The sequence below is a fragment of the Aquarana catesbeiana genome, linkage group LG01 (genome assembly GCF_042186555.1).
Source record: "Aquarana catesbeiana isolate 2022-GZ linkage group LG01, ASM4218655v1, whole genome shotgun sequence".
NCBI lineage: Eukaryota > Metazoa > Chordata > Amphibia > Anura > Ranidae > Aquarana > Aquarana catesbeiana.
Genome location: NC_133324.1, coordinates 824956632 through 824973081, shown reverse-complemented (window position 1 = coordinate 824973081; position 16450 = coordinate 824956632). Strand labels below are relative to the sequence as shown.

The following is a 16450-nucleotide window of genomic DNA, read 5'->3' as shown; positions in this document are numbered from 1 at the left end:
CTAAGTCACCTTTCACACTGAGGCATTTTTCAGGCGCTACAGCGCTAAAAACAGTGCCTGCATAGCAGCTAAAAAAAGCCTCAGCTGCAAACCCGGTGTGAAAGCCCAAGTGCTTTCACACTGGGGCTCTGCGCTGGCTGGGCGTCACAAAAAGTCCAGCCAGCAGCTTCTTTGCAGCGGTGAGGGGGCGGGGAATACACCGCTCCTGTTCATTGAAAACAATGGGGCAGCGCTGCAATACCGCCGGCAAAACAACACTGCAGCGGCATTTTACGGGCGGATTTAACCCCTTTTCGGCTGCTAGCGGGGGGTTAAAACTGCCCTGTTAGCGGCCGAATAGCGACGCTAAAACAACAGTAAAGCGGCGCTAAAAATAGTGCCGCTTTACTGCTGACACCCGGAGCGGCTCAGTATGAAAGGGGTCTAAATGCTGTATGTGCACATTACACATGCTTTTTATGCTGGATCTCTCTACCAGCAAGATACGACGTTAACAGGAGCAATTTGATTATGTCCGGGTATATGAGCCCGAAGAGTTTGGTTTGCCTTCTTTCCTCTTGATCAACAGTAGTTAAAGGGTTCTGTATATGCAGGTCTGCAATGTATTTATTCATTTTTTTTCTGCTGGAATAACTCAATGCACTTTTCTCAATGTGACCAACTATGTAACTTTGTGAATTGTGTTTACAGTTCAACTTATAACAAGAGCTCCAGCGTCACAGTTGCACCAAGCTCCCTCGAAAATCCAAACAAAATTCATAACCTTAAAAGGTCGGAATATTATAACACAACAACCAACACAGTAATGTCCAAAATTTAGCACATAGTCACAAGTGTAACCATTTCATAAGTGAAGCTCCTAAAAAGGAGAATGTTCCTATACTTTCAAGACTTTACTAAGCAATACTTCTAATACTCATAATCTATGTATCTTATCTATCAACTTGATGCATGTTTTCTAATGCTTTAATTGCCAAACATTTACATACCTAATTTCCAAGGAAACAGCTGGCCAGACTCCCAGATGAGTATCTGCATACTTCTGTATTACTTTAGTCTCCCTTGTGGGCTCAGCCAAGATTATATGTTTATGTCATTGCAGACGGGAGGAAGCCACTGCCATTACATCCAAGGGGGACACTTTTCTAATTTGATCATTTATCTATTCCCACCAGATTGCCCTGGACCACCCACAGACATGAGATCACCACCAGGTGCCCACTACAATACCTATATCCTCCCCCTAAGAACCCTAAAAAAAAATTTTACTTTACCATTTTTTTTTTTTTTTTACAAACACTTCTAGATGCAAATGCAGCATGTAAATGCAGTTAAACTGACTTTTTTAGATGCTGATTTCTAGCTGTCAAGTTAAATCGTTCAGGAGAGGTTGAACAAATTCCCATTTTCATGAAGCCTTACAGCACTGGGTCAATCAGTAGGGAAGAGAGAGAAGGAAAATGAATACAGTTACCACAACTAGGGACTGGTAAGCTGTAATATATTACATTTTTGTCCTTGGGTTAAGATATAGTGTAGAGTACCCAGGGCAAGATTTACCAATAGGTGTGCCTCCTTTATACATGTAATTTACCCAGTGTAATATCGTAAGCTGGGTAAGAACCAATAGCACAAGAAACTGCTCTGTGCAAAATGACTGATCTTGTCAAGTAGGGAATTTTTGGGCACCAAAGGTTTTGTGTCTACAAGCTCCACTGATGAAAATCTGTCCCTTGGAATGCCTTCTATTTGTCACATAAGAGAACTCCTTACTGCAATCTAAAAATCTGGAGAGATTTCTCTGGAAACTAAGGATGCGTGTTCGCACAGCCCACGTGCAGAGCCCGCCAGGAAGTCGGCACTGCGCTGCACTAATCACAGGCAGTGAGACATTTTCCTGATGCGCGGCTGCAGCGTAGTGCCGACTTCCTGGCGGGCTCTGCACGTGGGCTGTGCGAACACGCCTGAGCTCACCCTTACTGGAAACCTGTAGTATTGCCAGTGTTTCACATCACTAGAGACTGCATAGAGGGGGCGATTTACTAAGAAGGCACTGCACCAGTTCATACATTAATTGGTGCGCCAGAAAAGTCATTAATCGAACGTGCGAACCGATGCAAATTGAAGCGCAAATAGCGATAATAAGTATCTGCATATGTAAACTGCAACTGGCGCTACTGTTAGGGTTAATCAGCTAGATCTTAAATAAATTAGATTTAGTGCAAGAGCCTGTTTGATTTTCTATAATTTGAATTAAATTGTTCAAGTGCGTCTTCCCATTACCTATTTTGCCTAAATATCGAGTTGTACAGAGATTGGCCAATCAGATTGTATAGTGCATGACCATCTTAAGTGCCAATTTTGAAATGAAGATGTTCCATGAAACACTTGTATTTTCCTAACTATATTTCTTGGGCATTATACAAGGCACATGAGAAACCACCTTTTTTCAGGACATGCTAGAGGGATCAGGAATCTTCAAACTACGGCTCCCCAGCTCTTGCAGAACTACACATCCCATGAGGCATTGTAAAACTCTGACATTCACAGACATGGCTAGGCATGATGGGAATTGTATTCCCTGAACAACTGGAGGGCCACCGTTTGAAGACCCCTGTGCTAGACCATTATTACGCCTCCAGAATTGGGAGTGTGGCATCTACCCAACTTCTCTCTGCTGGTGGATAAAAGAACCTACATCTATAGATAGATCTATATCTATAGCTATCTATACACACACACACACATAAACTGAAGCAGGAAGCAATATACATTGGCCCGGAAGTGAATCTGTACACAGGAAGTAGGTGTTTTGAGGCCAAATCATTTAGACATACACACATGACCCACACAAACAAATGTCAAAATGAGTAAAAAATTGTGATGTCAATCCTGTGTGCTGGCCACCACTTCAGGGAACCAGATATGTGCCACGGGTACATACCTCCGCACACACAGCAGTTGCGCATCTCACATACACAGAGGTCGCGCATCTAGTTCTATTTGGCGCATCTAGCTGCAGGAACCCACGGGTAGAGGGACAGCGCGTCCCCACCGGGTGAAGTTCCGAGGCTCAGGTAAGTAAAACAGGGGGGGCTGGGGGGGGGGGGTGCAGTCACTGCCAGGTGTTTTTTTCACCCTAATGCATAGGATGCATTAAGGTGAAAAAGGGTTTACAACCCCTTTAAATTACTAACCCAAAAAACACAGCACGTCACTCCTCCCGACATGTTTTGTCACTAATATGGCGGCCCCAGGATGACGGCAGATTAGAGACGAAACACATGGAGGAGCGACGTGCTGACGTCACCGCGCTGTTTTCACGTCCCACTTGCACGGCTGTTTTTGTACTATTGCTTGCTGGCTGGCACTCTTATTGCTTTTAAACATTTCCAATCTATGCTTATAAGCATAATTTCATCCAAATAAAATACCACCAGGTTTTACCGATGGCAATTTCTTTCTATTTCTTTTCTGGATCGTTATGAACACTTGCATCTAGTTGACTCTAGTGGCTGGCCGCTGACCACAGAACACATCCACAGTATCCAGGAATGCCCGTTTCATTGGCTATTGGAGGTGCTGGGAGGATTAAAGGCCCTAGCTGGGTATTAGCCACAAGCTCGAACAGCTTGTGCAGCTGGTAAGCTTGCACTCTATGTGGTGGTGGATTCACGTTGTTTCTCAAAAGTCACGGAGGACTTCACTTTATTGTGTTGCTACAATCACTTGTTCCTTCATTGAGGACTCTTGGATTTGATTTTTGTTTATATATTTTTTTTTGGCATATTCATCATAATATATATGTATTCTTTCAACATATGTATATATTATTTTTTTTTTCCTCATTAATGTACACACAGCACCCCATATTGACAGAAAAACACAGAATTGTTGACATTTTTGCAGATTTATTAAAAAAGAAAAACTGAAATATCACATGGTCCTAAGTATTCAGACCCTTTGCTCAGTATTTAGTAGAAGGCCCCTTTTGATCTAATACAGCCATGAGTCTTTTTGGGAAGGATGCAACAAGTTTTTCACACCTGGATTTGGGGATCCTCTGCCATTTCTCCTTGCAGGTCCTCTCCAGTTCTGTCAGGTTGGATGGTAAACGTTGGTAGACAGCCATTTTTAGGTCTCTCCAGAGATGCTCAATTGGGTTTAAGTCAGGGCTCTGGCTGGGCCATTCAAGAACAGTCACGGAGTTGTGGTGAAGCCACTCCTTCGTTATTTTAGCTGTGTGCTTAGGGTCATTGTCTTGTTGGACGGTAAACCTTTAGCCCAGTCTGAGGTCCTGAGCACTCTGGAGAAGGTTTTCGTCCAGAATATCCCTGTACTTGGCCGCATTCATCTTTCCCTCGATTGCAACCAGTCGTCCTGTCCCTGCAACTGAAAAACACCCACACAGGATGATGCTGCCACCACCATGCTTCACTGTTGGGACTGTATTGGACAGGTGATGAGCAGTGCCTGGTTTTCTCCATACATACCGCTTAAAATTAAGGCCAAAAAGTTCTATCTTGGTCTCATCAGACCAAAGAATCTTGTTTCTCACCATCTTGGAGTCCTTCAGGTGTTTTTTAGCAAACGCCATGTGGATTTTCATGTGTCTTGCACTGAGGAGAGGATTCCGTCGGGCCACTCTGCCATAAATCCCAGACTGGTGGAGGGCTGCAGTGATGGTTGACTTTCTACAACTTTCTCCCATCTCCCGACTGCATCTCTGGAGCTCAACCACAGTGATCTTTGGGTTCTTCTTTAACTCTCTCACCCAGGCTCTTCTCCCCCGATAGCTCAGTTTGGCCGGACGGCCAGCTCTAGGAAGGGTTCTGGTCATCCCAAACATCTTCCATTTAAAGATTATGGTGGCCACTGTGCTCTTAGGAACCTTAAGTGCAGAAGAAATGTTTTGTAACCTTGGCCAGATCTGTGCCTTGCCACAATTCTGTCTCTGAGCTCTTCAGGCAGTTCTTTTGACCTCATGATTCTCATTTGCTCTGGCATGCACTGTGAGCTGTAAGGGTCGATTCAAACTGAAGCAGCACGACTTACAGCGCGACTGCCTCAGGCGACCCAGGACACGACTCAGCGGCGACTTGCAAAACGACTTCTGTATAGAAGTCAATGCGAGTCACCCCCAAAGTCGTACAGGAACCTTTTTCTAAGTTGGAGAGAATGGTTCCATTGCACAGAACGGTCGCTACTTGTCAGGGGACTAGGTCGCCTGACAAGTCGTCCCAGTGTGAACCGAGGCTCAGGTCTTATATAGACAGGTGTGTGGATTTCCTAATCAAGTCCAATCAGTATAATCAAACACAGCTGGACTCAAATGAAGGTGTAGAACCATCTCAAGGATGATCAGAAGAAATGGACAGCACCTGAGTTAAATATATGAGTGTCACAGCAAGGGTCTGAATACTTAGGACCATGTGATATTTCAGTTTTTCTTTTTTAATAAATCTGCAAAAATGTCAACAATCATGTTTTTCTGTCAATATGGGGTGCTGTGTGTACATTAATGAGGAAAAAAATGAACTTAAATGATTTTAGCAAATGACTGCAATATAACAAAGAGTGAAAAATTTAAGGGGATCTGAATACTTTCCGCCCCCACTGTACGTCACATGATATATTGTTTTTGGGATTTATTTAAACAAAAAAATCTTTTCATTTCATTCATTTATATTTGCTTGTTATCATATTTGGTTTAACATGTCATTTGAGAGCGCAGCTCCTTTTTCAATTTATCTTTACTTGTGTGTATTTCACTTTGAGTTGCAGCTAGGGTTATTGGGTTTGTACACAGAGCAGTTTTCTTTTTACATTTATAGAGTGTTTTTATTTTACTTAATGTGAAGATTAGCAGGGCAGAAATCAAAGCTAGTTTGTGAAATGTGCAAACATAGCTGATCTCCCATAAAATATTAAAAGGTCCATTCACACTGGTGGGTTACCTTATTATGTGTTAGTGCAATGTGGTTCCATTCATTCTTAATGTCACCACAACACACCACCTTGCATTGTTGTGTAAGAAATGTGCAAATCCATTTTTCTTTGCATCACCAACCTATTCAAATGAATGGGCTGCCGTACTGCAACGTGCATTAACATGAGGCATGAACTGTGTCTGTGTTAAAGCCTTGCATTAGGGTAAATAGATCCTAACACAACAAAAGATGACATTAACCGGATCCTTCTCCAAATTGGTTTGCCCATCTTGGAAAAAAAAAAAAACCCAAAACAGATTGATTGACTAAAACTGGAGAGTGCAAAATCTGATGCAGCTGTGCATGGTAGCCAATCAGCTACCAGGTTTTTTGTCAAAGCTTAAGGCCCCTTTTACGTGGATGATCTGATCAGGTCCACCTGACAGTTTTTCAGGTGGTCCTGATCAGACCTTCTAGTCTCTTTTATGGAGCAGCAGATGTCAGCAGACACGTCCGCTGACACCCGCCACTATCCAATCCTGTACGCCAAAAACAGGCAGATGGGGGTCTTAGTTCCCATCCGTCAGTCGGATCGGATGGCATCCGATGGAAAGGGACAGGCAGTCCCAGACATGGACATTGCCCCATAGACGAGAGCGGGTTGTGTCCATGTCCGCTCTGCATTAACGGAGCGGACACAGACCTATCATGCATCTGCTCAGCTGGGATTAGCGGAGAGATCCCCTGCTGAGCAAGCGGATCCCACTTCACGGTGGTGCCCATGTGAAAGGGGCCTAATTGTACATGCTGAATTTAGAAGCGGATTGGCTACCATGCACAGCTGCACCAGATTTTCCACCCTCCCGTTTTAATTAATCAACCCCAAAGTGTCGCTCTGGCTCTCTCCAAAGACACGCTGGTAAGTCAATTAGCTTCTTTCTAAATTGGCCCTAGTATGTGTATGTATGAATGTGAGTTAGAGACCTTAGATTGTAAGCTCCTTGATGGCAGGGACTGATGTGAATGTATAATAAATATGTAAAGTGCTGCATAAATTGATGGCTCCAAATAAGTACCTACAATAAAAATCATATAAACAGCAAATTAGGTCAGGTTTTATGACAAAGCACTGTCAAGTGAAGACAGTATCCTGTTCTCATTAAAGTATCTGTCTGAAAGTTCCCATCCCCAATAGCAAAACTTGGTACACAGATAAACAGATGGCCTTGGTACACAGATAAACCTTATACTGACCTATTTCTCCACTCTACTGCAACTGACTACAGGCATTGTAACAGAGTTGCTAAAGGGGGCTCAGGTACCTTTGATGATCATAAAAGACTGCAAATGTGTATGTCTATTGCTGCTCCCTGTGGCCTCTAGCCACACCGACTTGCACATTGGCTTAAAGGGTTAGCACTCTTCCATTAGGGTCCCAGGTTTAGTTCTCAGCAGAGATATTCTCATAGGGTTTGCACGCACTTCCTCTACTAAACAAAGTAGGTTAACGGGCTGTTGAAGCCACTTTGAACAGTTTTCAATGTTGACTTGAAAAATGTCTTCGGACCAAAATATCACCAGTATCTGATAGAACAAGTTCCTTAATAAGATTCAATCATAATGCTGTCACTTTCATGTTAGCTTAAATACTGCGCTCTGAGGCTTGCCCTTAGCAATGGGGCGACGATGAAGCAAACTCATTAGGATTGCAGCAGAGACTGCACTAAGGCTGTCCAAAGACATGAGTTGATAACCTTATCTAGCCATGCAAATGCCTTCTGACCAAACAGATCTTGGATTGGATTGATTAAGCAATGTGTTAAAGGATCAATTAAAAAAAAAATGCATATTTTTTGCACGTTAAAAAAAAAAAAAAAAAAAAAAAAAAAATGTGCGTTTATTTTTTATTTCTTTCATTTTTATTTTTTTATTTTTTTAGGCTCCAGAAGGCCATTGCACCTTCAAGCAAAAGAGAGGGAAGGGATGTAGACAGTGCAAACACTCTGATGCAGCAAGTTTCAACAAGGTTTAATTACAAAGAAAAGTTAAAAATGAATACTCATAAAAGTATTAAAACCACACATATTGAAGTCCCCGGGAGAGGGTGAGCCTGTGGTGGAGGCAGTCCTAAAAGGGTGCAGCTGGATGGACGGATGGATGAATGGATGATGAGCTGCTGCAGGCACAAAGTCTGGATCTCTGTGTTGTTGACTACTAGTAGGGGATTGGCACTAATAGCCCAGCAAGCATATGTAGTGTTGCGGCTTCCTTGTTCCTGGCGCCGATGGATGGCAATATCCACCTTGAGTCCAGGGTCAGAGGACGCGTTTTGAGGGACCTTCCTCTTTCTCAACCCTAAGGAACTTTTCTTTGTAGATAAACCTTGTTGGAACTTACTACACCAGAGTGGTTGCACTGTTTCCTTCCCTTCCCCTCTTCTGTTTTATAAATGGAGTCCCACCTCCGTTCTCATAGCAGCACCCCTAACCAAAAGATTTGTTCCTTTTGTCAAGTTTTAGGGGCATATTTTTAATTTTCAGGTTAGTTTGACCTGCAATCAGCAGATCATGGGTGCAATGCCAGGTTCCTGCAGACTCTCAGTATAGCTGTCTGCCTGAACCTCCGGTTTAAACAGGTGAAATTATCCTTTAAAGCTTTCCCACAAGGAAATGGAACACTATGAAACTATGACCTGAGTCAAGGGGTGCCCAGGATAATTAAGAAGGCTTAGAACAGGGGTAGGCAACATGGGGCCCTCCATCTGTTGCAGAACTACAAGTCCCATCATGCCTCTGGGAGTAATTGTAACTGCCAGCTTTGCAATGTCTCATGGGAAATGTAGTTCCACAACAGCTGGAGGGCCCCAGGTTGCCTACCCATGGTTTAGAATATTGTACTGAATTTATCCCCATGGCGAACATAATGAAGTGACAGAGGAATTCAACTCAATGAGTTAAAGCAATCAAGACTGGGTTTTTTTTATCATCTAGTTAGGTGAGGGATGCAGAACCAAGGGTTAAAAAAAAAAAAAAAAAAAAAAAAAAAGAAAAAAACCTTCTTTTCAACGTTCGCAGCTTTAATTCACACTTTTCCAATTAGTCATCCTCTATTTTCTGAAAGTCTAATAAGATCTTATCTCTGACGTCAGCTAGTAAACAGATTTTGATAGCTTCAGCGGATCAGCGTCCATTTCAGTAGCTCCGGCCTGAGAATGTTTGATGAGCCTGCCCGTTCACTGGTACCAAAGCTGAAACAGCAAAATGTTCACAGGGGAAAAATGCTGAATATGAGGAAAGGGACATGGTCTGATGGAGCTACAAAAGCTGCTTTTTAAGTTTAGATGAATATGCATAATTAGTGTTGCACGACAGATAGCAACCCCATGGAAAATTATAAAGTACAGACTAGTTACAAAAATCTATTAGGATGGAAAAGCACCTAATTAGGCTCTCTGAATATAGCCTGACCATCTGTGACGAAGAATCAGGAAGAACTCTGTGATAACCTTTGTATGAGAACATAATGCTACATTGACTCCACACTATGAATTCCACATTGGCCAGCGTTCACTAAACGGTGACTCTCTAAAATCAGCCTTAAAGTGAAAGTACAGTGCGTTTTCAATGAGCATATATTTTGCATTAAAATTGCAGTGGTTACATTATTTATTAATGAGCTTGCTCTTTCATAATTTTATTGCAAAAGAATATGTATAACTTTGTAGATGAGCCACTACAAGGGGCTCTCACAGGAGAGCTCCTCGGCATATGCGCAGGGTGACATCATTCCACCACAGGCCAATAAGGAGGCTGAAAGCCCGGAAGTAGCCAGGGAGAAAATGACAGCAGCTGTTGAGGGATGTAACCACGGTATCACATAAGTAACACAAACTATACAGTTACACAGAGAAATGTGTTTGCAGTGTGTTCATATAGAGGAAACCTTAGCCAGCGTAAAGCAGTGCAGAAAAAAAATGAGAAATTTGGGCCTCACATGTACTTGAAGACAGGAATAATGGAAGTTAACAAACATTTAGCCTCCATGTTTCTCTGCTGCCAGATTTCCATTAAGACAATTTAAGTCCTCCCCTGCTCATACACATCCATAGCCACTTTCCCTGATGATAGATGCATTTTAGCCAAAGCTTGGAACGAGGTCTAATCATGTTTTAGGTCAAGTGGGATCCTGGTCTGCTAAATAAAAAAATAATAAACCAATCTGAAATTTGGAAGCGTACGAGAATTAGGGCCGGTTCCCACTGCTGCGATGTCTGAGATCGGATGTGATTCGCACCACACTGTACTTTGCGATGAGATTTCAGCCATAAAGATCGTATGGCTGAATTCGCATCAAACTCACACAGGACCCTTTTTTGTCCGCAGTAGTATCGGATCGCCCATGCGATCCCATGAGATCTGACTCCTGTCCGCATTTGCAGCTCGCAGTGCAATATGCAAACTGATTTAAGCGTGTCATTACCTTTTAACTAACACTCCCAGCAGTTCGCATAGGGCAGTATGAACTGCTGCTGGGAGACATGCAATGCAGGAACCCGCAGTGGATTCGTAGGGTTCCCGCATTGCAGCAGTGTGAACTGGTCCTTAGAGAGACAATATGCCTCCATGCAGCTGCACAGGGCACCCAGATACAGATCACTATACAGACTATAGCAAGCATTCTCAATCAGGGTGGCAAGCAATCCTAATGTTCCTCCGGAAGTTGCTTTGGGTTCCTTAAGAGTGGCTGACCAACCATTGGCTGATGCTTGTATAGATCTAAGGCTAACGCCATTTGTCAAAACCAGCGGCATGACACTGATATTTTTTTACCTGTCTGTCTGTTAAGCCTCGTATACAGGATCAGATTGTTGGCCAACAAAGCGTCAAATTTTTGTCCGAAGGGCGTGTGCCAGGAACTTGTCTTGCATACAAACGATACACAATTATCGGCCAACAAACACGAACGTAGTGACGTACTACGAGGAATTTCAGCTCTTGAGCGCCACCCTTTGGGCATCTTCTACTAATGTAGTGTTTGCTGAGCATTGATTCTGCGCATGCGTGTGTGTATGTTCAACTTTTGTATGACGGAAAATCTGACAACAGACCACTGTCCGCTGAAAATTTACTAGCCTGCCATCCAACATTTGTTGGCGGAAAGTTGGACAACAATTGTCTGTACTAACGGTCGGATTTTAGGCCAACGGTCAGTCATCGCACAATTCCCTGCCGAAAATCCGATCGTGTGTACGAGGCTTAAGGGTAGCAGTTTGGCTTACACTGTAAGGCCTCATGCACACTGGACGTTGAAATAGCGTTATAAAAACGCCAGTAGCTTTGCAGTGAGCTTTTCAACGTTTAACGTTTTTTGCAATATTTTTTTTTTTTTTTTTATAAAAAAAAAAAAAAAAAAGCTATATGTTTTTCAATGGATCAAAAACGTTAAGAAATGCTGGTGAGGCGCGTGTTTGAGAGTTTATCGGCGTTTTTTAACTATTAGATCATTTTTACAGCTGAAAACACCTGAAAAACTTCTCTCAGAACCCACTAGTTTTGGGGTTTTCTTAAAGCCAAAAACTGCTGATAACAGCCTATGTGTGCATGGACACAGGATAACATGATGGGGAGTTTATTGACTGTAGAAAAAAAATGTCTAAAGGCAAAAACAGCTGCTGTAAAAAACATTCAGTGTGCATGAGGCCGAATAGGGAATATTCTTTCCACTAGCCATGAATGTAGGGGGCATGGTTTCCAGTGACCCCCAATGAATTGTTATTATCAGAAGTTCCTTGACAGCTGAAACTAATTTCAAGGGTTCCTCTGTGGTAAACATGTTGAGAAAGGCTGGACTAGGGCATCATTGACCTATATTATTAGGATTTGCATGTGCGGTCCCCTTCAATGCATGAACAAGCTTTTCAGTATAACGTGTGAGGTAGGACGTGTTAACTCATAACCCTCCCCTAGATCACGCTACTGCTCATTAACCATCAACCTATATACCGGTATGTGTGACCACGCTACTGCTAATCAGCCATCAACTTGTGTATATGCAATCATGCTATTGCTCATTAGCCATTAACTAATGTGTGTGTGATCTATATATGGTTCACTCTAAGGACCAACGACTTCCTGGAAACTGACTATTATTATACGATAGTGTGCGAGGGAGATGGTTGAACATCTGCATATCCCTCTCCCTCATTTAGTGGGCCGTTCTTTAGACCACACTATTACACTTTCATGCATCTATGACGACTTTCAAAGTTCATGAACTTATAGATCACGATAAGGACACGAGTCTCTATATAGACACTGTATGTGTTGAGATTTGATCCATCAATATGGGATCCTCATATGGACACATTTTTTCAACATTTTTGCTGTGTGGGCATCACATTATATGTATAGGGTTTTTTCCTAGCAACGTCAAATACTTTATGTTTAACCTATATACACTTGGTCATCCATTTGTAGTACAGTGTAGGGTTTTTAGAAATGGTTTAAAAAAAAAATATATATATATATATATATATATATATATATATATATATATATATATATATATATATATATATATATATATATATATATATATATATACATATACACACACACACACACACACACACATATACACACACTATTATATATATATATGTATTTATATTAAAACAATTATATATGTTTGTGTACAATAAAGTACAGTGCTTTGGCCATCAGGGTTACGTATATGTACCATTTCCATGTCTGGTTGAGTCCATAACTAGTATTTTTATATTCTTAGGTAATTCACAGATCTAAGGCAAACGCCACTTAGCAAAGCCAGCGGCATGACGCTAATGATATTTTTTACCTGTAAGGGTAGAAGTCTAACACTGTAATAGGGAATATTCTTTCCACTAGCCATGAATAAGGGGCATGGTTTCCAGTGACCCCCAAGGAATTGGTATTCTCAGAAGTACCTTGGCAGCTGAAAAAATTTCAAGGGTTCCTCTGTGTTAAACAGGTTAAGAAAGACTGGACTAGAGGAGCAATGATGTATCTCATAGAATATTTGATACATTTAATTTCAAACACCTCCTGACAAAACAACAATACACACTATATTGCAGTAAATCTAAAGAAAAATCTAAAGAAAACGTACTAACCATAAGACATCCGTTGGAGATGGTCCACTTCAGTGCCTAATATCCAACATTGATCAGACTTGCCCAAACTGGAAAAGAAAGCAAGTACGATAATTTAAAAGTCGTATACACATTTAAATCTTGTTCATCCTAAATTACATCATCAGTGTTAGCATGCAAAACAAACTGTACACAGCACATATGTATGTAACACAACCTCTGGAGATGGAATTAAAAAAAAAAAAAAAAAAAAGATAAAACCCATTATACTTCCATTATCCCAGAAAGACAAAATGGCAATGTCCTGTTAAATATGTAAGGCCTTCCCTGAAAAAGAAGTTGTCTGAATGGGAGCATATATGATGCTCTAAAACCTGGATATACTGTATCTTTCGGCATTGATGGTGCCTTTCCAGATGTGCAAGCTGCCCATTCCATACGCACTAATGCACAGCCATACCATCAGAGATGCAGGCCTTTGAGCTGAGCGCTGATAACAAGCTGGAAGGTCCCTCTCTTCTTAAGCCCTGAGGACGTGACCCCAATGGTAGCCAAAAAGAATGTCAAGTTTCGATTTGTTTGACCACAGAACTGTTTTCCACTTTGCAACAGACCATTTAAAAAAAAAAAAGCTTTGGCCCAAGGAAAATGGCAATGTTTCTGGATCATATTCAGATATGGCTTATTTGCATGACAGAACTTGTTTTGGATGGCAAGGTGAACTGTGTGCACAGATAGTCGGTTTTGGAAGTATTGCTAAGCTCATGCAGTGGGACCTTGTCTCTTGCGCACAGAAATTTCCCCAGATTCCTTATCTTTTGAAGATATGTACTGTAGACGATCGAATATTTAAAATCTTTGCAATTTTACGCTGAGGAACATTATTGTGAAATTGTTCACCAGTTTATAGATGCAGCTTTTTACAGGTTAGTGAACCTCTGCCCATCTTTACTTTCTAAGATGCTCTTTTATACTCAATCATGTTACTGACCTGTTGCCAATTAACCCAATTACAGTAGTTGCAAACAGTTCTTCTTGATCTTCCTGGTTAGTACCACTTACTTTGTCAGTCTTCTGTTGCCCTGTCCCAACTTATTTGAGATGTGTTGCCACTATCAACTTCAAAATTACATTTTTTTTCTTAACCTCTTCACAACCACGCTATAGCCGAATGACGGCTACAGCGCTGTAGCACATTGCCAGGAGGGAGTCATATGATGTCCTCCTGTGATTGTGATTCTTGTGTGCCCCCCGCAGCGCACATCAACAGGCATCTGTGATTGCTGTGTCCTTGGGATAAAGCTGATTACAGATTGTGGTAAAGAGCCAATCACAGCGGCTCTTTACCCTGTGATCAGCTGTGTCCAATCACAGCTGATTACAGTGTAAACAAGATTTGCCGGTTATCAGCATTCCTCTCATTACACCGACAGCGCATGAGGAGAGGAGAGCTGATAAGTTGCAAATCCACACAGGGGACATCTACACCGATAATCAGGGCACTGATCATCCATGCCCTGATTATTAGTGCAGCCCCAACAGTGCTGTCAATCAGTGCCGCCCATCAGTGACTGTCAATGGCGCTTATTATTGCCACTTATCAGTGCCCACCGGTGCCACCTCATCAGTGGAGCCTATCAGCGCCCATAAGTGTAATCTCATCAGTGTACATCAGTGAAGGAGAAAAGTCACTTATTTACAAAATTTTATAAAAACAGAATTTTCAGTCTTTTTTTGCTTGTTTAGCAAAAAATAAAAAACCTAGTGGTGAATACCACCAAAAGAAAGCTCCATCTGTCTCCAAAAAATGATAAAAAATTCCATTTGGGTGAAGTGTTGCATGACTGCGCAATTGTCATTCAAAGTGTAAGAGCGCTGAAAGCTGAAAATTGGCCTGAGCAGGAAGGGGGTAAAAGCGCCCAGTAGGCAAGTGGTTAAAATGGTACATTTTCTAAGTTTAAAACATATATTTTTTTTCTATGTTCTATTGTGAACAAAATATGGGTGTGCAAGATATTCAAATAATTGCATTCTGTTTTTTATGTAGATTTTACACAGCGCCCCCACTTTTTTGAAATTGAGGTTGTACTAGCAGCTTTAAATACAGTAACAAATTGAAGCTGAACTAACACTTTACAATCAGTTATAGCAAACAGTCTTTTTTTTTTGGGATAACGCTTTTACATGTATAAATAAAAGCTGATTATTTTAAGCACCCCCCGTCAGTGGTAAATGGTTTGTCTCATTTCTGTAACTGCAAGTGAGCTGCAAAACAACTTGCTGGCTGGATCACCAGATGGAAATAAAAGAAAGAAAGCCTAAAAAAGAAACCAATACCATCATCACATCAAAGAACTGGTAAGCTACAATATAATAAATGTTTGCTTTTGGGTTTAATATCGTTTTAACAGAAAAAATTATTCCCAGAAAAGGCACCAGGACATGCCAGGCCACGGTTTTATTTGGTAGAAAATCATCAACTATGTGCCTTGATGACCACTAGCTGCTGAGGGTCCTCTTGAGTGTTTTGTGTGTTTGGAGGGAGGATAGGTTCAGGAACTGTGTATTCGGCAAGACATTCTTATAGCTTTAACCACTTAAGGACCGAGCCTCTTTCTGAGATTTGTTGTTTACAAGTTAAAAACAGTTTTTTTTGCTAGAAAATTACTTAGAACCCCCAAATATTATACTTTTTTTCTAACACCCTAGAGAATAAAATAGCGGTCATTGCAATACTTTGTCACATCGTATTTGCGCAGCGGTCTTACAAGCGTACTTTTTTTGGAAAAAATTCACTTTTTAAAATTAAAACATAAGACAACAGTAAAGTTAGCCCAGTTTTTTTTTTTTATATTGTGAAAGATAATGTTACGCCGAGCAAATTAATACCCAAAATATCACACTTCAAAAATGCGTCCGCTCGTGGAATGGCGACAAACTTTTACCCTTAAAAATCTCCATAGGCGACGTTTAAAAAAATTCTATAGGTTGCATGTTTTGAGTTATAGAGGAGGTTGAGGGCTATAATTATTGCTCTCGCTCTACCGATCGCGGCGATACCTCACGCGTGTGATTTGAACACCGTTTTCATATGCAGGCGCTACTCACGTATGCGTTTGCTTCTGCACGCGAGCTTGTCAGGACGGGGCGCGTTTTAAAAAAAAAACATTTTTTTTTCTTATTTATTTTATCTTTTATTTTTTACGTTTACACTGTTTTTTTGTTTTTTTTTTAAATTGTGTCACTTTTTTTCCTATTACAAGGAATGTAAACATCCCTGTATAACAGGACCTCTTAAATATGAGATCGGAGGTCAAAAAGACTAAAGACTAAAATGCTGCCGACGGATCCGCTAAGCGGAGGAGGGCACCAGAGCGTGGCGGGAGGGGGG

The 16450-nt window shown here is 41.4% G+C and overlaps 1 protein-coding gene across 1 annotated transcript in view; it reads right to left on the bottom strand.

The window, feature by feature from the left end:
• Positions 1-16450, bottom strand: part of FRYL (FRY like transcription coactivator) — a 460530-nt gene that overhangs the window by 342771 nt on the left and 101309 nt on the right. Inside the window, exon 2 of the mRNA XM_073608470.1 lies at positions 13081-13148. The gene's annotated coding sequence lies outside the window, so the exon portion shown is untranslated. The remainder of the gene's footprint in view (positions 1-13080; positions 13149-16450) is intronic.